Here is a 23767-nt window from a genome sequence, read left to right on the forward strand (position 1 = left end):
AGGTTGGGTTTGTCGAGAACAGTATCGGGCCTCCTGGTGGCTTTGCTGCAGTACTGATCTCGCCCGTTCTGTCAGTGGTTTAATAAGTGATAGGGGGCTCGCAGGATTCAAGGGGAAGGGCTGAGCATAAAATTGATCATGCCCACACGTGTGCAAACATATATTCCATTTGGGTGTGAAATAACGTACATTTAGCTGTACAGTTTAATGAAAGGTAACTCATTAAATTGCAGGTTAATCAAACCTATAAAATTACAGCTTTCGTATGTGTAATACATAAGGGGACATCTTTGCTCTAATGCCACAAGATCGTCTGGTACACAGGCCTCTTCTTTTTCAAACTCTGATAAAGACCGTCTTTTCTCCATTACACATCACATTTACTCCTCTGGGATTAGCTTTAGGGATATCGATTTGTGGAAAGACTTGTAAAATGAGCCTCTGAACTGACATTACATATTACAATTTTCAGAACACAGTTCTGAAGAGAAACTGCCTTTTCAAAATGCAGCTTCTTTATGAGAGAATGCTTTTCATGAGAACACGTTCTTATACCTGGATACAAATTTCAAGTGCAAATTAGGGGGAGAAGTGCTCATATTTCTCAGGGTTATTTATCTTACAGCTATAAAAATTACAGTTGTGGCTGGTAGTGTTGCCTTATTCCTTAATGCCACAAAGAAACGATATTGTTGCTTTCCTACAGGGAGAGAAATATAAATTTGTTTTAAAATAAATAACAAGATTAGTTTTTCCCACTTATACTCTTCACTATTAGTAACTATAAAATGGCCATCAGTGTAACCTGCCAATCCTAAATTACTTTTAAAAGCCTGTTGTTTAGCAAAGTCTAAATTTCCAGTTTTGTGATAGTCAGACACATATAAATATCTATATAGATGCTACAGTGAGGCAGAATGTATTCAGTTGTAAACAGTACTTACCTATTCATGTGTCTTACCAGCTTTTACTCTAACATGATCAGATTGTTTACGTAAGGTCTTTTCTGCTGTAGTGTACCACTGGATGACTTCTTGAATTCTATCTAAAACTGCAAATAAACTATGTGCTTTAAGTATGCTAACCAGTACAAATTTTTTTTCATCACTAAGCGATGTATTTTTTTGCAAGTGCATTTGTTTGAATTCTGAAATTGGAAAAATCCCCTTATGTAGCATTCCCACAGTCAAATGTTCACAAGGGCACAAGGAATATAAAACAAAGACAATTTTAAGGATTTTGTTAAGATTCATGTTTATCACAGTGTGGACAAAAATGCAAAAAGACGCGTTTTCTTATCTATTCCTGTTACATTAGAAAAGTTCATGCCCTGCTCTTAGCATTTTCCAACACAGCTGTAGAGTAGTTTAAAGCCTATTTTTTAAATAAGTGATGCTCAATTTGTCTTTGATGATCCGCATGATTCAGGTGAGATGGGAGCATGGTCGGGCCCTTATTTGCATAAAAATTAATCACAGAAAAATGTAAATTGATAAAATTTTGCCTGGCTTTTCCCCCCTATTCGAGAACCCATGGATGGCTCCCAGAAGCAATCATCTCAGTATGGTGCCGCGTTGGATGCTATACAAATGATCACATTTGTGTTGAATACTCACTCATTTAAATGTCAGCACTGATGGGGCGGTACATCACCAGAAAAAATGAAAAATAAATACACAGCAGCTGAAGACCATCAAATCCGTGGGCACTCTTTAGAGATATATGATCTAATGTGAAAAAATTGTAGATTAATTATCCTTTTTCAAAATGGTAATTGTTTTAGTATCACATCAGAAAAAAATCTGCAATTTATTTGGCATCAAACAAAAAACAGTAATGTTAAATACGTCATTACATCATTGTGTTTATTAGAAGGCTACAATTAATTCCTGAGGCTCCTTTGGTCTCCAGAACTGCATAAAATGAAACAAAAGAAGATTGCTATTAATTTTCAAACACGCTTTAATCCGGCAAATGAATTGCCCAACAAAAATAAAGTAGTAACAATTCAAAAGTACAAACTTTGGAGTTTTATCTGCAATGCGTTTTTTATTTTTCTAAACTACGTATTTGCATGACATTGCTGTCGTAAAATAGCATCGCGCAATCCTTAATGCATTTGTCATCTTTTCAAAGGAAGAAAATAATTTTGCCCATCTCATCGATGTGCGCCCTGGTTTGAGGTAGCAATGTGTAACTGGAGCGTACGTACTGTAGAAAAATTGCGAAAGCTCCCAAGAGTAGGCAGCACAGGATCCAGAATTTGTATTAGAGAACTAAACTTGCTCCTGCTTCCTTATGGCGTAAATTTCATATGGGGGAGTAAATAAACTGGGTGCCCTTGTTATGGCTCCAAATTCGTATTTCTAACTGAGCTAAATCTGTCATAGATAGAAGAAATGGTAGTTTATACTTTTTTTTTTTTTTTTCCCCACCTTCTGGCTTTAAGAAGCAATCTCTAGAAAATTATAGCAACACAAGGACTTCTCTAATTTATAATCATCTGTAATAGGTCAGCCACAGTGCACTGGATTAGTGCATTAGATCTTCAGGGGCTGGAATGCAGTGTTTCAGCAATGCAGCCTGAGTCTGAACCGAAAGGACAAATTTTAAAAGCCATTTATTGTGCCTGCATTGGAGAGCTTTGAATATTAGTATAATAAAAATTGTAGGTTAAAAAAAAAAAAAATTCCTCTTTTCAAATTTTTTATTTAGGGGGATCTAGCAGTAGTTGCATGTGTGAATTATCAGGGACATGCCCCCACTTTAATTCACATGCTTTACCTTCCATACCATTTACTGTGCTAGTAGATTAAAAAAATATATGTAAAGCACATTAAAAAAAAAACAACAAAAAACCTTACCATCATTTCACAGACCTACATCTCACTCTGTGCAACCATATTAAATGCAGAGCAATAGTTCTACTTATGGGTAGAATAATATATTTCATATTTTTTGGTTTTTGTTGTTGAAGTCCCTGATTGAAATCCCGGCTGCACTGAAATCAGTGGGAGTTTTGCCAGTCGTTTCAGATCGGCAAGAATTTCAGTAAGGTTATATATTATTTATTTTCTGAAAAGGCAAGGTAGTTGTAGTTTTTGCACGTGGGTAATTGTATTTATAGACTGTAAATGATACTGTGTGGGAACAGACTACATGGCTGATGAAGAGGTCTTGAGGAGTATCTGACGGCACAGATACTGTGAGAATGCTGACGTAGTGCCTTTTGCTGTTGTTTGGGGCATTCGTAGGGATTGTATGGATGGGGATTTAACCCCGTACTGGGGGTCTAGGGATTTTTTGAAATTACTGTCCTGTATGTTGTTCGCGTATATAGCTGTCAGCTTTAGCACTGTTGTTCTATCTTTATTTTTTGTATATTTTATATTTTTCATCTATTTTGTATATTTAGAATCATAGAAAGTGTTGGGTTGGAAGGGACCCTTAAAGGTCACCTCATCCAACCCCCTGCAGTAAGCAGGGGCATCTTCAACTAGATCAGGACTGGTTTTGACCATTTCGGTTGACTGCTTTTGTCCCCACTGGTCTATGGGGCACGCAGATAATTCTCTCATACTCCACTGTGTAACAACCACTCTTCCTTTGACCTCATGCCTACGTATTGTCTGATCGTGCTTCTGTCCCTTACTTTATTCCTGATGCATTTAACTCTTAAATATTGATTGATATCAACAAGTGGCCACATAGGTAATTTGGAGATCTGCAAGACTTCCGTTTAGACTATACGCAGCATGAAGGGATAAGTGTGTGTGTGGAGGAAACTGTGACCGGTGTGAGAAACGCTCCTTATCCAATATCAGCGGCTCAGGCAGTGAACAATACGAAGCACATTTTACTTGAACATTCTTGCAAGAATGGGTGACCTAGCAAGTAGGCACACTTTTGGTTCTTGAAACACACCTTTTTATTTCCTAATCCCCGGCCGAATTTTCCCTCCCCTGTTTCCTATTGGTTATGTACTCCAGGGTTCACAGTCTGCGCGAGGTGCCTAAAATCCTTCACGGCTGTCTTGCCTCTGTTTATTTCTCCTTATGCTACACCTAAAGGGATTATCGGACTAGTTTATTTCTTTCCTTTTTGGTAAAATTGCTTCATGTCATTAGCCCTGGTTAAATGTTTGACTACCCTTCTAGTCACTAATCCGGTAAGAATCAGTTTGTCCTTTTGTCTGTGTGATAAGAGATGTTCTACAAGCCTTTGCTGGAGCCTCTTTGTCTCAGTCGTTCCCTTATTGTGTCACCTCTGATGGAAACGGCTTTTCTCCTCTGCAAAAACAATAACTGCCTTTCTTACACCGGGAGCAGGAACACGACTGCCTGAGAAGGATGTGATTAGCACGTAAGCGATGCGCGGATAGCATACCCGCCATGCATAGTTTACTTGAGGGTATCTGCACCCCAGATAGCTACTTGAGATTCTGTGTACTGTGTTTGTTTTCCAAACTGTCAGCTCTCGCTGTCTGATACCTCCTTTCAGCCTTAACGGAGTGGGTATGTCACCACCTCTTTGGGTCACCTCCCCACCTTCTCCTCCATATAAATGGAAACCAGAATAAAGCTACGCACAAGGCTTTTCTGCCCTCCACAGTAAACAAGGAATGCTAACTTTGTCATCCCAGCAGGTTCCTGAAGAACTGCACCGCCCAGGCCAGTGCGGTGGGTGCCACATATCGCTTGCAGATCTGCAACCTATTGCCGTCTCTCCCTCGGCTGTACCGGACATCTTAGTGGGGGCTGACTCATAGCTATGGCAAGAAGTAAAAGGAAGATCTAAAAAAGCAATGACCTTTCCTAAAAATTTTCTTTATCTCTAAAAACGAAAGGGTTTTTTTCCTTTCCTTGTCCCTCAGCCTCCTGCCTGTAGAGTCCAGAATACCTTACTTAGGCATTTTTGGAGAGTTATTTGTAAGTAGCATAATACTAGATATATGAAAAATACCACGGCTTACAAGTGGAAGGGAAGTATTAATTTCCATCACATTTCATGAAATGGCTATATTTTATAAATATTAAAGATAGCGTATAATTTCAATGAATGGGCTTATTTTAGCTTATATTTCTTTAAGTCTGTCTTTACAAGCCTACATTTTCCACCTACAGTTCCTCCTGCCTTCTAGGCTCCTCACTAAGGAGTCTTTGAAAATCTGATTACTCCTTGTTACAGAATTCAGAGTGCAACTTTAAATAGCGAGGGCTGAAAACTTTAGTCTGTATTAAACACAAAGAAACTAAAGATGGAGAAAGAAAAAAATGGGCACTGCTGTGTGCAAGCTGAATAACTGAAGAAAAACATTTGTCCTTGGCAATAACAAAGTCCTAATCTGTTAATTTTTTCATATGTGTTTATTAAAGACATGCTGATTGGGCTACTTTGGGTTCACCAAAGTAATTATTATATACAGTATTATATTCAAATGATATACTGCACTGCAGTTGGCTTCATTGCGGTGTTAGAAAGAATATAATTCTTTCTTGACAGCAGATTGAAGGATCCTCTTTTTATACCCTAATTCTTTTATTTTTAATCCTTTATTTCATGTCTGCCTTTCCACACGAGAAGAAATTCATGTTACTGTCCCCATGTAAGGGGAGCCTTCTCAGAAAATACGGGAGAGAAGTGGTTTGCTTTTTTTTTTTAAAACTAGTTATTTCATAGCTGGCTTTGAAAGAGTTCATCCTACCAAACAGGCATATCTACATCTTATTCAGAGTGCTTAAACTCAAATTACCAAGGGGAAAAACACTGCTCTGAAAATCATTCCACTGTCCCCAAAATCAAGTCCAAAGCATGTGGTTACCCTGATGCTCTTCATATCCTATCATGGATTCTCTGATGGTCTTTTATTCTCCCTTTCCTCTAGTTATTGTGGATATACATACCCAGCATGGCTTGTGGAAGTTTTTTATTGTCAGGAAGGCAGACTGCATGTAATTACCTCCTCCTCTTTGAAAAGGAAGTAAAGGAAGGTACTGTGGGCACATCCAGAATAGCCATAATTCAGAAACAGGCTAAAAAAAGACAAACACAAACTACCTAGTCGAAGAGGGACTCTGGCAATGTAAAATCACTGCAAATTATAAATAAACACTGTAGTTGCTTGAATATAGCAAACCACTCAGTGCAGGTGGGTGGCTGAATAGGTATCTACTTGTTTCCCTCAAGCTTCTCTGTAACACTTTCCCCTAGAAAGGTAGAATTAGGTTCAAGTTTTTCAGTAATAAGTAGTCTAGTTATATGAAATACGTGGATGAGTCATTGAAAAAAAATGGAACTAAGAGAAAACAAGCTGGAACACAGCAAGTTCCGATCAAATATGACAAAAAAACTTTACAATGAGGGTGACAGAGCACTGGAACAGGCTGCCCAGGGAGGTTGTGGAGTCCCATTCTCTGGAGACTTTCAAGACCCGCCTGGATGCAGCCCTGAGTGATGGGCAATCCTGCTTTAGCGGGGCAGTTGGACTAGGTGATTTCTGGAGGTCCCTTCCAACTCTGAAATTCCGTGATTTGTTTTTGTTGTTTGTTTTCCAGGCACTGAGGACTAAAATAAGCTGGTGGTAAAATATTCTGGAAGGACAGCCTGGATTTTTTTCAGTATGCACTGCAAATATAAACACAAATCCTCCATGCCCTGACTAGGACGTTCAGAAGTCCTCTTTGGTCCATTCCATATGTCAGGTACGCTTAGGCATTTGTTTTCAGGTTGAATGTTTTTAAGATGTTTTAAAGACAACAACAACAACAAAAAATTAAAACTGCTAGGAACCTTCTCATTTCCAGAAAAACTCAACATCCTGATTAAGCTATGAGTACTTAGATGGAATGAGGTGGAAGCACACATTAATGACAGAGGTTCGTTACTTCCAATAGTAAATTGTGTCATAGATAATTTTGGGGAACGGTTAGCAGGGAGATCAATGTATATGAACCGATCTCAGCCACTGGCTTTCTGACCCTCAAGCAGCCTGCCCAATTCTCTTTTTCCCCTCACACTAGCCAAAAAGCTGTAGGACAGCTGCAGACCGCAGCATCACATTCTCTGAGACATCTCTGAAACATCTTCCTTGCTTGAAAATCAGCCCTGCATTTTCTTAGTTTGGCTGTGCCGTCTGTCTCATACATCAGCAAATTTTAGTACATTCACTTCTTAGAACTGGATACCTCGAAGGTGTCTCAGATAGGTGAAGTCAATTCACCATTCTCACTGTTGAACAAAAGTCACAAAGGCTTCTACCAGCACAGTAAGAATTGACACTTCTCGTCTTTTTGTCTTTGAAAGGTGCAGTAGTGCACACAAACCCAAAGAAATCAGCCCAGGCTGTATTAATTCCAGCCAGTTTGTGATCAAACGTCAGCAGGCTGCTAGTGAAACTTGCCAAACGCCTACTATGGCTCTGCTAACTGGAGCAGATGTTTTCAAGAGGATCCTCTAGGATGTATTGTCCCAGCGTGGCTGCATAGACTGCAGTCAGCTCCAGCTAGGCTCAGCCAAATTCAGAAGTCGAAGTTTGATTGCCATTGGGAAATTAGCCCACACTCCAGTTCAGTGTGTTTAAATGATTTTTAAGTCAAAACAACGTCACTGCCAGGAGGTCCCATCTTTCAGGCAATAGGGAGATAGTACACCCGCACAAGAACTCCAGCTGCTTTTGTCTTCAACAGCAGCCTAAATAAAAGGAATTACTATATGCGTGGTTTTTAACTTTTTATAATCCAAACATGTCAGATTTGCAGACTGTGCTGTGTAGTTACTTTCTGCTAATTACATGCTGTCTCACGCTGATGCCATATACCTTCTTCAATCACTAGCCACCTCTTAAATTTTAACCTGAAATATCTGCAGAGTGGTCTCCTGGCAGTTGTTTAGTTGCACGCAATTATGTTTCCCGGTTGGTTTTTCTCGTTTAGCATCCCTTAAGTGTTCAAAACTGGTTCATATGAAGTTAAATAAAGGGATGGCATGTGTGATATCAATCATTGCTCCTGACCGGCGTGCGAGAACTCTCGCTGCTAATTGGGAGAGCGTTCAGTGGTAAGGACAATTAAATACACCTTGGTAGCCTCAATATATTGACTTCATGTGGGGAAAGTGAACTAACACGTATGGATTTATTTTTTTGTTTATTTCCAGGAATTTCAAAGGAATCCTTGAATTCACAAAGACTGGGTTTAATCCAGTAGGAGAATATATTTTCTAGTTAAGAAAGTCTATTTCAAAATATGGGTAAGGATTTTTTCTTAGGCTCAAAATATGATCGTAGTTAGTGTGACTAAATAAATTTCACACATATTAAGCCTGGAAAGAAAACTCTGGTGCTTTGTTTATAGTTTGCCTTGAGTTTTGTGATTTACATACGCATACGTGTGTGTGAAAGAGACTCAGGGAGACCTGCTAGCTACTCGAAGCGCGAGTAATTTTATTCCGCTTTCTTTGAGACAACCACTAAAAAAAAAAAAAAAAAAAAACAAAACACAAACCCACCCAAACAATTGTAACCCTGCAATCTGTAATAAACTGAATTCAAAAATGAAATAACATTAGCTGGCAGTGACTGTGGTTCAGCAGCTGGAAAAGTGCCTGTCAGGAAGCATTGTGTGAACCGCTGTCTCCACCTAGTGCTGGCTGCAAGAAGTTAGACTTCTAAACCCTCAGTGACAAGTGATGCTACAAGTGATGCTACAAACGCTAAGAGATTCTGTCATGATATTAATTTTTTTTTTTTGCGTATATCTAGTTACTATAACTGCGCTCCTTAATTCATTATAGTTTAAAATATGTCATCTTTTCATTTGCAACGCGCAAAGTTTATGAATTGGCTACAAAAATTCACCAGGTGTTGAAATTTGCCAGCCTCAGGGTTTTCTGCAGAGACCTTTTGGCACACGTTCGTTAATATGTTCATTAATAATAACACAGAAAACTTGGCAGAAACTTCACCGGAGCATGGAGCACGCTCCTTGAGTGTCTGGTTCGAGAGCCTCCTACTAGTGCTGTTCGGAACAGCAGAAGGTAAAGATAAGGACTGATTTCCAGCAGAGGAAGCAGTAAATCACCGAGAGGCTGGTACATCGTAGGCAGTGCACAACTTAGTTCGAGGAATTAAAACTGACACGATTGCACTACAACAGCTTCCTAAAACAGCCAAAAAATATATGCTCTTTTTTCACAACGCATTTTACTCCAACACCAAGGTAAAAAATAACTGTGAATTCAGTGTTGCCTACATTATCTCCTCTACTTATCTAAGAAACCTTCAAACCTGGAAGAAAATTGTTGTGAAATAGCATCCGTCCCTATGAATAAAGCATCCACAAAACAGAACTTCAGCTTTCCTCTTAGCTCAAGAGACATTATTTTGCAATAATTCCAGAACCAATAGAAACATGGAGTCAAACAGTAACTTCAATCTCCAACGTGTTTTAGGTGTTTGAACACTTGTTATGAATTCTTACTACAAATCTCAGTCTTGGCTCTGTATACTGAACCTAGCGCAAGTAATTAGCTTGTCCCCTTTTAAGGAATCAGAGATGCATGTAGGTGTGACCGATGGACTCCCGGATTTCTGTGCATCGATACATATTCCAACAGACTCTGTTATTTAGCCTAAGAGAGGACTGGGAGCTGTTATAAAATGTTATAGTGCTTTAAAAGGCTCAAAACAAGACTAAGCTTCATGGGGTTTTTGGTGGATGTATTGTAAATTTTTTATTTTTTTTTTTCATTGTGAAAGTTATAACAATGAGGAAAATTCATCCTAACTCTAATTTTTATCTAAATCACTTTTATCTCTTTGGATAATTTTAAGCTAATGTTTTTTTCTGATTATGAACTGTGACTAATTTATCTAATCTTGCTCAAATTAGGTAGCGTCGCATCTCACCAGTTTTGTAGGACAGCTTATAAACTTGTGTAGTAACAACTTAAATAAAGATCAAGATTATAAATCTTTGCCATGAGTTGTAAGAGGTAGGTTAAATAAGCCAAGATAAGAATAGTAATGAATTGCTTTTTTCTCATTTAAATCAGACTTTGAGCATTGTTTGGATCTAGTTTCACTGGTTATTATATAAAATGCATGTAATAAGTGGAAAGGTTTTGTCCTTGTGTTATCCAGACACTGGAGACAAAAAATGTGAGACAACTCTGTTTTACTGAGTTTACTGACTCATTGGGAACGTGTAATATAAGCCTTAAGGCTCGTATTAGGTACTTTCCTACATCTTCCACCCCAAGACAAGTATGTAAAAACAATTAGCTATCAAAATGAACGTAAACTAAAAATCGACATAATTGCTTCAAATAATTCAAATAACTTGCAAGGTTCATTTAAACCTCTGGGCTTCACTGTACTGTCGTGTAGACCTCTGGATTTCTCCGAGACGGTCAGGTAATGACACGTGGATTAGTCTTCATTTCGTCTGGGCTGAGGATGCAGCTGTTTAATCCTATTGCAATTCTGGCTAGTCTCCCGGAATGAAACAACTAGGTCAGAGACCCTTATATTCCCCTGTCTGGGATTTGAAGAAAGTGCCACTTATTTTCCACAGTATGTTTGAGGAGATAACCACAGGACGGTCTTCTAACCGTTTGTGACCGCTGCTTCCTATTGTAAACAAGTACATCAAAGTTCGGGCAGTCTCCAGCAACCCAACTCGGCTAAAGCCTAGCTCTCTGCCTTTCTGTATACTGGAAACTAATGTATAGAAATTAAAATCCCCTACGAGAAGTTAGACGAGGCCTTTCCTTTCTGTTGCCTGAGTGTCAGAATTGCTTTATCTACCTCCTTCCTTTGCGCTTTGTGACCAAAGTTCTCAAACGTTCATAAACCAAAGCAGTAGCCTGTAGCGACTGTTGTAAGGGTGCATCAGAGGAAAAAGAATAACTGTGTGTTAACAGTTTGTCATCCCAGGGACTTACTAACTTGTGACAATAACTCAGGCAAAAATAGTTTCTAAGGAAGCGTCAATGAACGTTTCAATACAGAAAGTATTTTAATTGATGTTTCCTTAAGATCCTTTATTTCAGATTGTCTTTTATTTTAAACATGAGGTGATGTTAAATTAACACCATTTATTCCTCTACATCTTTCTAATACTTCATTTTAAAAGTCTGAATGTCTGGTGTCATAGATAAATTATATTCTGATTTGGAGATCTTATATTTTCTGAGGATTTAACTGAAACTCTTTTATACCTTAACTATACTTCAGTGAAGAAAAGTGAGACTCTTAAAGCCTGTAGAATTTCACAGAAACTTATGGAAGGTAAGGAAACTGCCCCAGTAATAAAAAATACATGCCTCAAATTAAAACATACTTCAACTCCAGCTTTGATTCCAGGGATTTTAAAGTGATCCGGGATGAGTAACTGAGGTACATCTAACATTCAGTGAACTTTTATGAACCTGAGATCTATATATTGAAGAACCTGAAGCGAAAATTTAATATGCTGAATCTGTCTGTAAGTGGTCAGTAGAGTTGACATTATAAGGCAACTCTGGCAGAACATTCTATTAAGTCATTTAAGTGATAAATCAAATATAAATTTAAGCACGTGCGTGAAATTGAGTCTACTTCTGTGAAATTTCTAAATCAGGCCTATATTTGTGTATCTGAGAAAGGGGGGGCCTCTTTTAAACAGGTAGTGCAGTTGAAGCACATGATGATATTGTTAAATTGTTATTAGTGGTATTTCAAGCTGCTAATACATACCAGCCAATCCTTTCTTTACTACACAATATTTACTATTTAACACTTACTTCAACATTTGTAATTAACACATTAACATTTATTTTAATATGTCGTGTATTTTCACATCTCAGTGGTTTGTAATGTCAAGAAGCTATTTAAAGTGAAGCTCAAAAATCAAAGCTCAAATGGTAGACCTAGATGAAAATGCGACGCGTGTTCTTGAAAGTAAGTTCAAGGGCATGTGATCAGCCGCGGAATCAGGGTGTTGGTACAGTTCAGGTTATGTTTTCCAACAATCTGTGGGGCTGTATCTGAACATGTCCTTCAGCACGTAATGCAGACTTCAAGCTTCAGAATCCAGACTTTCCATTTGCCCACGTGTAATTTCACAATATGTTTAATGAAAGAATGGAAGAAATTTTACTTTAACTACTTAATAACCATCTTCTTTCACGGAATTTTTCATGGAATTTTTCAGAGTTGGAAGGGACCTCTAGAGATCGTCTAGTCCAACTCCCCTGCTAGAGCAGGATTGCCCAGAGCACATCCCTCAGGGCTGCATCCAAGTGGGTCTTGAAAGTCTCCAGAGAAGGGGACTCCACAACCTCCCTGGGCAGCCTGTTCCAGTGCTCTGTCACCCTCACCGTAAAGAAGTTTTTTCTCATATTTGATCGGAACTTGCTGTGTTCCAGCTTGTGCCCGTTACCCCTTGTCCTGTTACTGGGAACCACTGAAATTTTCTGTTGTAATTTTCTAAGACTTAACTATATTTTCAGATGGCTCTGAGGGAAGAAGCATGAAGGGACAACACCACCTGGCCAGTGGGCACATTCCAAAGCAGAGAATCCCTTGTGGAACGAGGTACCATACATGTTGCCCATCCTTCTAAATGGAGAATTTAATGTAGTAATTGTAGCACAAGAAGAAATATAATTTATGGTAGTTTTAGTTTACGCTAAATCTGACAAAGCAGAGTAGGTTTAATTGTGCAGACATGTCATGTGAAGGTTGCCATTTGAAAAAGAATAAATGAAAACAGTCTGTGGTTTTGATAAATCACAAGAAATATAACGAAGCTTTGGGATTTGCTCTATTGCCCTTTAATGCTGAAACACCCTTTTCAGAGACTATTTTCATAACAGCATGATAGCGGGTGTTTAGTGTTTTTAGAGAAACTTTTTTCCCATTATTTATTTCATCAATGTTGATCTGTACATCAGCTAAAGTCACCAATACGAGGTACTTTATTAGCACAGGATGAACTTAGCCCAGTGATATCCTTTCATACCTGTGGTACTTATTTGCATTTAACAATTTTATGTGCTTTTTTAAATATATCCTGTAATCTTAAATTACAGTAGCAGCGGTTTTATTGCTTGAAGAACACAGCTTCATTCTTAGACACATTGGCATACTTGTTGCAATCAGCAATCAGTAGGTGCAAATGGAGGGTGTTTAAAGGTGACAGAACTGGACTCTGAATGATGAAATTTTACAACTGTATTAAATCTAGACTCGATAGATTAACTTTGCTCAATAAAATAATTACTTGGGAGTTGAATCAAAAGTTGTCCGCTTGAGTAGGTGACTGTTACCTGTCAGGCTGTGTAGTTTTTGTAGCCTTCATGTGCCAATACATCTATTCAAATAGAGGTAAAAAAATATATATTGAGGAGAAGAAAAGGAGACAGTACAACGCTTAACACTCATTGAAGAAGAGAGAAAAGGCCAGTCACATCAAAAACTGTTTATAATAGCCAGATACATTTCTAATAGTACTTTCCACCAGGGATGTTGTACAGTTGCCTCTGATCGTAAAATTAGAAGGCAAAGTATTCTGCGAGACAGCAGAACCCCAATCCTGAAAAGACTTAGTTATGCTTGATTTCTGCAAGCCAAGGGAACTCTTCATGGTAGTGATGTTTAAAAGGTGTTTCCTGTGTTAGAATCATAGAATGTGTTGGGTTGGAAGGGACCTTTAAAGGTCATCTAGTTCAACCCCGCTGCAGTAAGCAGGGACATCTTCAACTAGATCAGAGTTGACAGAATGAAGGTCATACATAAGATGTAACAGATCCTGTGGAATATTTTGAAACTTCAGATGGTTTTGCATGTTCATTGCTTCCAAGGTTGAGAAGATAGAAGTATTTTCCTTTGTCTATCAGCTTGTGTGTTCTAGTAGATTGGTTGTTATTACTCTGCATAAAGATTTATAAACAATTACAATATATTTGTGTGCGGTTAACTTTAAATACACAGTGTTCTCTGCAATACAGTAAATCAAAGCAGAAATTGAGAAGGTTTGTTGAAGCAAATGTACCAAATTCGAGTAACGTTTTGCTCTTTCACTGAAAGCATTTTTACTAGCCGCTTGAAGTACTGCTCATTCTTAATAGCCCATTCACTCTCGAAGTCCCAGTCAAGAAGTCCCTTATTGCTCTGTGCCTGTGAAACAGCAAGCGTGATGTAACGGAGACAGAGACAAAAGCTAAGCCATCCGCTATTATTGGATGAGATACCACAAATGTGTTAAAAAGACAAGAAGGAGACAGTAATTCATTTTAATAGAGGTATAAAATTAATTTCTTTGAACACAGTTAACTTTAACTTGAGTACATCTTCAACTAGAAAAAAAATCAGTTACCCATAACTTAATCAGAAACTTACTCCAAAATTCAGAGTGCAAAAGTCACCACTTTTTATTCTGTAATGAATTAATTTCTTAGCTCAAACAGACATTAAAAATTACCCTTTGAGCGTATCTTACCTTGTCAACGCTTTGCATGTGCATAGTTTTTTCCTTCAGGTCTCTTCTGTTCATTTCAGAAGTAACTTCTGGACTTCTGAGCTAGAGTTGACTCCTTTCTTGACATAGAAAGTGCAAGTCATATAGGATTTGGGAGGATTTTATTTATTTATTTATTTAATATTTCTTGCTCCATTACCGTTTATATGACCCGTGAGTGTGAGGCAGTGAATCCAGAAAAAAAGCGTTGCCTGTTGGCACACCTCCGATTCCTTTGGGCAGTGACTTTTCCAGCTGGCATGGCGTGCCTTCCAGACTAACCTAACCCATTGAGGTTAGGTCTGTGGTGGCATTGAGAGAGTTCTGGCTTTATATCCACAAGATTTTAACCCATGGAACCTGCTGTGAAAATGCTCTTAGAAGGTGGCCGTTGGTTGGTTGGACAGGGACTGACATCCCGTCTGCACTTCACATGGAGCAACGCTGGACAGCAGGGCTGGGACTGCTGCCTCAAAAATGCACGTTTTTCTCATTCATAGCTTTTGGACAAATATTTTCTCATGTCTAGCTGTCTTTGTTAAAACTAAGACGACATGTTTGTCATTGCGTTGGTGGCCTTGAAAAGATTAAAATAGAGGTTCATGTGATGGTTTTATAAAGATCAGCTTTGGATCTTAATAAAAAGGGGGTTGCAATACTTGCAGAAGCATGTGAATGATTGAAATAACTGTCCTTGTTGGTAATTACCTTATTCTGCAATAACTAATGCACTGACAAATGGTGAATGATTGAAATAACTGTCCTTGTTGGCAATTACCTTATTCTGCAATAACTAACGCACTGACAAATGGTTTAATGATGACCACAAGGACTCTCCTGTCAAAGGTTTTTGCAGCCAGACATCTAAACTGCACATCAACTTTAAAATAGTTATTTAAATATCTCTTAGCAAAACATGGAAAACTTATTTGATCTACTATATATACAAAATTTTTAATCAAGGGGATAAAAAAAACATATTTTACATTGTAATTTTACATGAAAAAGGATAATGTGTATGCCATGAAATACCTGGACGTAAAGAATAAGTTAAATACATTGTTTCTCATATTGTTAGCAGAGATGTTACCTTTTGACCTTCCTTTTGAGATTTTTTAGACCATTTGATGCTTCTGATAATAGTTTAATATTACTTTCTTCACATTGATTAAATACACTTCATACATCACTGAACAATGAGTAACATTCAAATAAGGCTGTCCACTGAACTGCCTGCAAAAATGATAAAGTAAAAAATTAATCTCCAAAGTAAAGTCAAGCCTGAAATTGAAATCTTTGACGCATACATTTCATAATTAGTTCATTCTGCTATATCTAAAATGCAAATACAGTGCTCTTAAAATAATTCAGATCTTCTTGCATGGAGCGTTAATGAATTGTTCTAAGCTTCTGCACCTCTGACTTCAACAGGTTCTGGAGTCGTTTGACTTTGTTGTCATTTCCTTTGTTAAGTTGCTGGGTTTTTTTTTCTTATAAGGTTACTTAAAATAGTCCTCCTTATCTCTTGTGACGCTCTAACATTTTTTTCAGTCAGTGGATCCACGTGTCAAGGAAAATGAATTTCACAGAATATGTGCAGAACAAGGATATAGTCAAAAGTCTCCCCGTTGCTCCATTGTTAGCCAGTTGTGACCAGTTTTTTAATGGTCTAACTGTTTGTAGGACTACTCTCTGAACCAGAACAGTGAAATTATCCTGTCATGGGAGGTTTTGTTGTTTTGGTTTGGGTTTTTTTTGCATGTGTGCATGCAAACCAATTTCCTTGGTGATGACAGCAGCATTAACCAGGTAGAAGAAGGTGTTTGAGAATAGGCAGGAATGTTGTTGCCATACCACGTCTTACCAGAAATCTTCTGGCAGGTACGATGCTCTGTTTGCATTCCCGCAGCAACGATCTTGAGTGGTAACATAAGAAATAGGACATATTTGTTGTCTTTTGGCTTTTCTAGGCTTAATTTGTGTGGAGGTTTCCAAGATCAAGTTTTGAACATATGTCCCTGAGTCTCGCTTAGATGTCTACATCATCCTCTGGATCTGGCTGAGTTCCCGTTTTATGTGGAAGTGCTGACTAGTTATCAGGCTAAAACCTTGCAAGATATTGGGAACTGAAGGGTTAAGTCATAGGTGGTAGCTGTTTTAAAGTAATAAGTAGATAGTAATATTCTTTGTGTGTCACTTCTAAGACAATTATTAGATTCAAGGGTGACAAAACTGCAAATAAATGATGCAAGTCTACTGATGAGCTGAAGGAAAACAAATCTTACATTTTACCTCAAAAGACATGGCCTTCTTCACCATGTAAAAATAAGTCTTCTGAAGGAAATGTAAAAATTCAGCTTGTGAATAAGGACGGTCGTCATTTCATAACATCTAAGAAAGAAAAAAAATTACTAAAAGAAATTTTTAATGCTTATGAAACATCAACACTCTCATATGTTCTGAGAAAGCCCATACATAAGCTGATTAAAGCAGAAAGGCAGAAGGCTGACTTCCACCCAGCTCTACGGTACAAGCGTGCGATCTTATTTATGTCTCTGTCTCTTATTTACCCTGGCTGTAAAACAAGCGTTTATTTCACGGATGTTCTCCTGCAACTTAACGAAACAGTGTTCAGGACCGTGGGGGAAAGCTACACGCAGCAGCCTGTATAAAAGTTGTCATCTTTTAAATATATGTGCAACTCTCGTAACGTCAGTAAGAGAAAAGGTAAGGATAACAGCAGAGCACAGGCACAGCAGGAAATTAGAACGAAAATACTTTACGGAGATAGATAAAATAGATTGAGGTCTTGCAATGTACACCTAGAATAACTCTATAATTTTGCTAGTGTCTGTGTTTCAGAAGTAGTCTTCAGGTCTGGGGTTTAGGATATAGACAGAGGAAAAAAGGTCTACATCTTTAAAAGTTCAGAAAGCGTTCTGGAGAATGTGAAGTTGGGATAAATGTTCAAAATTATCACACTTCCTTCAAAAAGCGGGATTCTCACTGATTTTTATGCAAAAATGCAAGTTCATTTTTGTCAATAATCTAGCAATGCCTTGTAGTGATCCTTTTTCAGCAGTAACAAAATAGTATTTAGTGACCACTGTATGTATCTTTGTATTCATAGCTAGGTATAGAAGTACAAGGCAAGTACGGCTGGAGCCAGGTTTTCTGTGGACAGATGTTCTACTGCTTTTGAAAAAGAAAAAATTAAATAAGGAGCTGGAGAAGAAATGGAAGAAATGGAACTAGAGGGAATGAAACAGGTATGATTTGGAATCAGGAGGGTTGCAGAAGACTGAAAAAGAACAGGAAGGATGAGGATGGGGAAGTTAGAGCAGGAGACCTTTAATCAGAAAATCAGGGCCGGAATAAGAGTAAAAAGCGTTTTTGAGGGAACGGGTTAAACTTGCACTGAGTTTTGCTTTCCTCTTGTGAAACCCAGTTTGCTCCATCTCCTGCCCCATCAGATGTGTGTCTCTAAGAATTCAAAACCAAAGTTTCGAAAGCAGATGATTTGAGTTTGAAAGACCCACAGTTCACCAAAATGCAGCCATATTTCTCTAGCCTTCTATACCTTCATATACTACTTGTATGTGACTTTCATTGGTTAAACAAGAATCCAGCACAACTTGACCTGAGAAGTCAGAAGTGTGTAAGCTAACTGGAATAAACCGTGGCTAAAGCAGAAGGCTGTAGACACCATACATCTTATTTGGAGTTGAAGGATGTTTGTTTTGCGTGGATTTTTTTGTTTTGTTTATTTTCTTGGCCATTAAAAGATTAAATGGTGAGCCTAAGTATCTGAGTGAAAAAAAAAAGAAAAAGGAAAATTTTAATATATAAAAATATAAAAGCCTTTCTTAGATATTGTGTATTAGAAATATTAGAAAGAGCACGTGTTAGAATAAGGTTATAATTCTTTCCAGGTTCTTCTGTATTGCAAATTCTAAACTGTTTCCACAAGAGTCACCTCAGGCCATTTGTTTCATTATAGCATCAAGGTAAAGAGTCAGGGATTTTGAAGTAACAGTGACAGCACTAAATGCACTGTTTTTCTCAGCAGTGCGATGGTTAGCCACCTCAACGGCTAATCTCTAACAATTACAGAAATCACCCTTTGCTCAATGACATGATTCCCATAAATCCTTAACCAACCCCATTATTGAAAAAATAAAAGCATTATGCTTGTTTCAACAGTTTACCATGTAAGTTCATGGAAATTCATTACGCTAGTGTGAAGCAGGGATAGCCCAGCTTTTTCTGAAAAAAATTGAATTCTTGTAAGAGCAGAGGTACGCAGAGGGTGATGAAAATCAGTTGAAAAAACAGCAACTGTAGAAAGTTGCTGCACTTACTGCATGGAGCAACAGATGGCGATATTTTCATACATGTTAGGAGAGTTAAATACCATATCTCACTCTAATACAATTATAAATCATATATTGACAGTTATTGAAATCCAGCATAAAAATAGCTTTTCAGAAACTCAGTGCATCTGTCGCTTATGGATAAATGTTAATTTTAGAAGCAGATTATACTATAACTCCCCCCTCTTTTATATATCCAGAATCTAAACATAAAAACATCCTAAAGCCTTTCCCTGCTAAGGTCGCTCTCTGGGTTTAATTACTGCGTGGCCTTTGGGCCCAGAGGATGATATGATGTGAAAGAGCACCAGGAAAAAGGTGCTCCCCGAGGAACACTGTTAGTATAAGGGTTTTACCTGTTTAGAAAAGATGCAGCACACAGGTCTGCGAAAGGTGCAGAGGATAATTTTGCTACTTGCCGAAAAAGACTCTATAAATTTCCTGTGCGGCAACTGCACATGTACTTGGCCTTTGCCTGTGAGCGGGAGGAGGTAGCTCTTAGCAAAATGAAAGACCTTGTCCTGGCTGCCAAGCCCTTGGAGTGCCCAGGGAAACACGCGGCGAACTACGAGACCGTGACTTCCTCGAATATTCCCTGGTAGGTGCCTGTGTGAATTGCCATAATTTCTTCTGCCTTGCCCATAAACCAGGCCAACTGGGAGATCAATATTTTAGCCAGTTTTTCTCTAGTATTTAAAATTAATAAAAACGGAGCTTCTCCCGTCTCTAACATAGAGAGGACAGTAAATCATACGCGGGACTATTACTGCTCCTCGCTCAACGTCCTGCCACATCAGAAACTATACTGGGTTCTAGTTCCTAGAAAGGTGTATTCATGCATTAACATAATACTATGGGGAAAAATAATAAATTTATATACATATATACACACACATATATAAAAACTAATCCTTAGATTAAATCCTGGATGTCTTACAGAGAACCGAACTCTTGCCATTCATTGTAGAATACGTATTTCATCACTTTGCATAAGATATAGAGATACCTTTTTCTTTTTTTTTTTATTTAAGCAATTCACATACAAAGTCAAACCATAAAGCAGGTTCTTGCTTTTTAAAAAACAAATACTCTTCGCAAGAACGTGTTGGTGAGTTTGATGATAAATGTGTATCCTCAAAAGACAGGAATGAAGAGTCATTTGGAGATGATGAACTGCTAAAACTCACAAGACAATGATATCTTTATATTTTCTTTGGAATATTTTCTCATCCACTTCCCTTTCCTCTGCTTTTTCTGTTTTTCTTTTTAAATCCAACCTTCCTGTTCTATCTCCTTGTCCACAAGTATGCATTATACTTACTTTTCTAATTTAGTTCTCATAAGGAAGTCAGAAAGCTGGGCCATAAAAAGCAGAGACTCTGAAGACTAATGTCTGCGTATAGCACTCAATATTTTAAGTTCACAGAGCATTTTATCAACCTGAAATTCAGCTGTTTATTCAGACCTCAACCAAAGCTCTCTGCAGGATTTAAGAAAGTGCAACGCAGCAGTTTGAGTTCAGGGACCAGCACATTATAAATCATGCCTTCCCAGGCCCTGTTTTGGGGAGTGTGGGATTCTGACCTGGTTGTTCGGACCGAGGTTACATGAGTGGCAAAGCCACCGGGTGGGAGGGCTCACACCGGCTGTGGGAAGAGTACGACGGTTGAAAGTGTTATGTTGGTTTGTGTTTTAAGACTTGGTGTTATGAACGCAAACCGGTTTTATTATTTCTTAGAAAATAAATGCAACTTTATAGATGGTTGTCCAGCTGTCCTTTATGGTGTTTGAGAAAGAATTGAGTTCGATGCTTTAATAGGTAGGGCCTCAATATTCTTCTGTCATTTCCTTACTTTATTAGCCACTATTTCCTGCAAAGAATCTCACAAATGAATTTGCAGAAAGCTAATGTGCTAATCTAATGATGGATTGCTTTCAAGACTGATCTCAAGGAACTTTCTTCCCATCCAGTGAATGAATCCTAGTCATTCCGTAGCGGACCGTCGGACAGGTAGGTGACGTGCTGTTTGCTTTAAAGCTCTCCCAATATGAGGAATGATCTTAGGACCACAATACCATCAAATAAAAATACTATGCTGTTATAGAGGCTCAGATCAGTATTAATATAATAAGCCCAGACGCTGTGCCCTTCAAAAACAGAGAGAAAACATCAGCATGGATGCACCATTTGCCTTTAGTCACAGGGACCTACTAAACCTGCCCAAAATGCCAATAGGTTTGTAGATCGCTGTGCAGTTTACTACTCTCTTTCTCTACTTCTTTCCCTTAAGAGATGGAATCCACAGCAGTAGCATGACAGAAGATACATTACACCGGTCACTGGACCCATGAAGAGAGAAACTCCGTCTTTTTGCAGTAACAACAGAAATTCAAAGTAGGTTTCTTGAATAGAGAAAAGTGTTTGAGTCCAAGAGCCACGTTCCCTTTGCATCTCCCGTAAATCAAAACAAGCCCACAGCACTGAAGATTTATATGTCCAGGACTATATTTTCAAGTTCTTCTATACTTTTCTGATAAACTAACTTTTCATTATATCTCAACTTGTACAACTATTTTGCGCGAAAACTAAAATCCAAAGAAAACTCAGCGGAGCTCACCTTTTTAATACTCATTTATTAATTTTAATAAGGAAATGCTTTTACTTCCCTGAACCCCTCTTGATTCTTACCCTCTCAAAAATAGAACCACGTGATCTTTTTCTTTTTTTTTGGTTTTTTTTTTTTTGCATCTGTAGGATCTGACATCCTTTTGTCTTCATGTCATAACTTTTTGTTTTTCAGAGACAATGCTCTATGGCTGTTATTACCAAAATATTGAATTTTGAGCTGGCTGTCTGCGTCGTATGAACTGTAGCACTGCAGAATCGCTGCTGCAATTATGCTGCAGACGCCGTTCGTGTTTGGCGAGGGAAGCTGCCGTGGTCTTACACTCCCAGCCCTTCTGGTGGCCTCTTTTTGGGAAACTGAGTGTGGTTGGGTCGCTCTTTGCAGTCAACGTTAGTAAAAATGAATGTTACTAGAAATATCGGAATGTACATATAACATTAAGAAAAAAATGAACAATAAAAACTCTTTCTTGTTCGCATCAGGCAGAAGCAGCTGTAATCTGTGTGCAATCAGGATGTAAAGAATAAGAATTAACTTGGTTAAAGTAGCTTCTCTCAAGTTAATGTGGGGAACAATGCTGCCTTCTCAAGCTGTTGATGTTTCTTTAATGTTATTATTTATCAGTGCTTGAGAAATGGTTTCTGATTAAACTATGTGCTGATAGACTCTAGAAACTGTGCCAGAAACTATTCTAGAAAATAATCTAGAAAATAACTAGCAGACATCTAACGATGTAATATAGGACTAAACTATCACTGGCTGATTACCTAGTCAGAGGTCTTACCTATTTTTTTATGCAAGAAAGGCACATACAACTTTTCTCCTTTGATTTTTGCAGCCATTTTTCAGGGGCCAAGTACGCGTTATCCGCCCGGGTGCAACGGCTGGTAAGTTTTCTTAGTGGAGTGAAAGACTGTTGTGAGAGGTGCCTGCTTTTCAAACGTGAGTAATTTGAAAGGATCAATGAATGCAAATTGTACTAATAGAGTGTGGGTTACTAGACAAATCTAGAACTATAGATGGATACTGGGGATAATGGACATGTTTGTGTCAACATGCAGATAGCATTTCTATTGCGGTTTAAAATAAACTGTGTTAAGGCATCACTCAATTTCTTCAGCTGTAAAAAGTGGTTGAGAAGAAAACCATAATCCACCTAATTACCAGAAGAAAAAAGATTTAACATTGAATTACTGCTATTTATTGTTAGGACATGTCACCAGATGAGCAACTTAATGTCGGCAATATATTCGATGCCCAGAAAACCAACTGTGTATGAAAGAACTGAAGTGAGAACTCAAGGGTGTCCTGGTGTCCTTCAGGTGAGATGGGCGGATTTCTTGAAGCAAAGGCTACCATTTATGAGATATATATCTTTATGTAGAGATTCTTGTCCCAGCTGTTGTCATTGAACTAAATATACTTCATATGAGTTTTATATATTTATATTTGACCAATTTTGCGTGTGTTATAACAACAGTGGAATTCCAAATGCTAGTTCTGTTGAAAAGAATGTAAATAATTACATAAAATAAATAATCAATTAAAGAACATTACGTTATAATCCACAGTTTGGAAATCATAAGCCAAGGCTTCACACATATTAGTTTTAAAATAAGATACGTATAAAGTTAAATGAGAGAGATGTGTACGGGTATCACACTTTTAATCTCTTCCCTGACTGATAAAACCATTCTGTATTTTCTAGTTCTGAATGTGTACAGTACCAACCACTTCTCTCAGTTTTTGTTTGACAGTAACCACTGTGCCATAAGGTAAAGACTGATCATTCTAGAAAAGTCTTTGCTTTTCAGGTACATGGTGTGCGCTTTTGCTTTTCCATAGCCGCTTCCTCTCAGTTCTTGCAGCAGTTCAACCTCACGGAGCTGAGGAATACTTCCGTGTGTGAGCACAGACTTGTCTGAATCGTCCGCCTGTTTCTTTCACGCAGATAACTTGCGTTGCAAAACCTTTGTAAAATTTGTTCCTCGGTTTGGGATTAAAATAGTTTTAAGATTTTGTGCATTACAATAAAAGCCAGTGATGTTCATCTCGCTGAGTTCCTCTTCGTTCAGGCTAACTGAAGTCATTATATGCTCCGGTGGTTTTCAGGGGTGCTGGCTTTCATTTACTCATTAAATCAAATGGGAAGACTCACTTTTCCTCTTATTCTCCCCTTTGCTTTCAGCCTTTCATGGAGCAGTGACGTTATTAGTTGCTACAGATGTTTAATAGGTATCCTTCCTGTGCCTCAGCACTGGGAACAGGT

The 23767-nt window shown here is 38.1% G+C and overlaps 1 long non-coding RNA gene across 1 annotated transcript in view; it reads left to right on the top strand.

Annotated features, from left to right (window-relative positions):
- Positions 1-8468, top strand: part of LOC141742842 (uncharacterized) — a 74339-nt gene extending 65871 nt beyond the window's left edge. The window contains exon 9 of the long non-coding RNA XR_012586893.1: positions 6555-8468. This is a non-coding gene — a long non-coding RNA (uncharacterized LOC141742842). The remainder of the gene's footprint in view (positions 1-6554) is intronic.
- Positions 8469-23767: the final 15299 nt, after the last annotated feature.

The sequence above is a fragment of the Larus michahellis genome, chromosome 4, assembly GCF_964199755.1.
Source record: "Larus michahellis chromosome 4, bLarMic1.1, whole genome shotgun sequence".
Classification (NCBI taxonomy): domain Eukaryota; kingdom Metazoa; phylum Chordata; class Aves; order Charadriiformes; family Laridae; genus Larus; species Larus michahellis.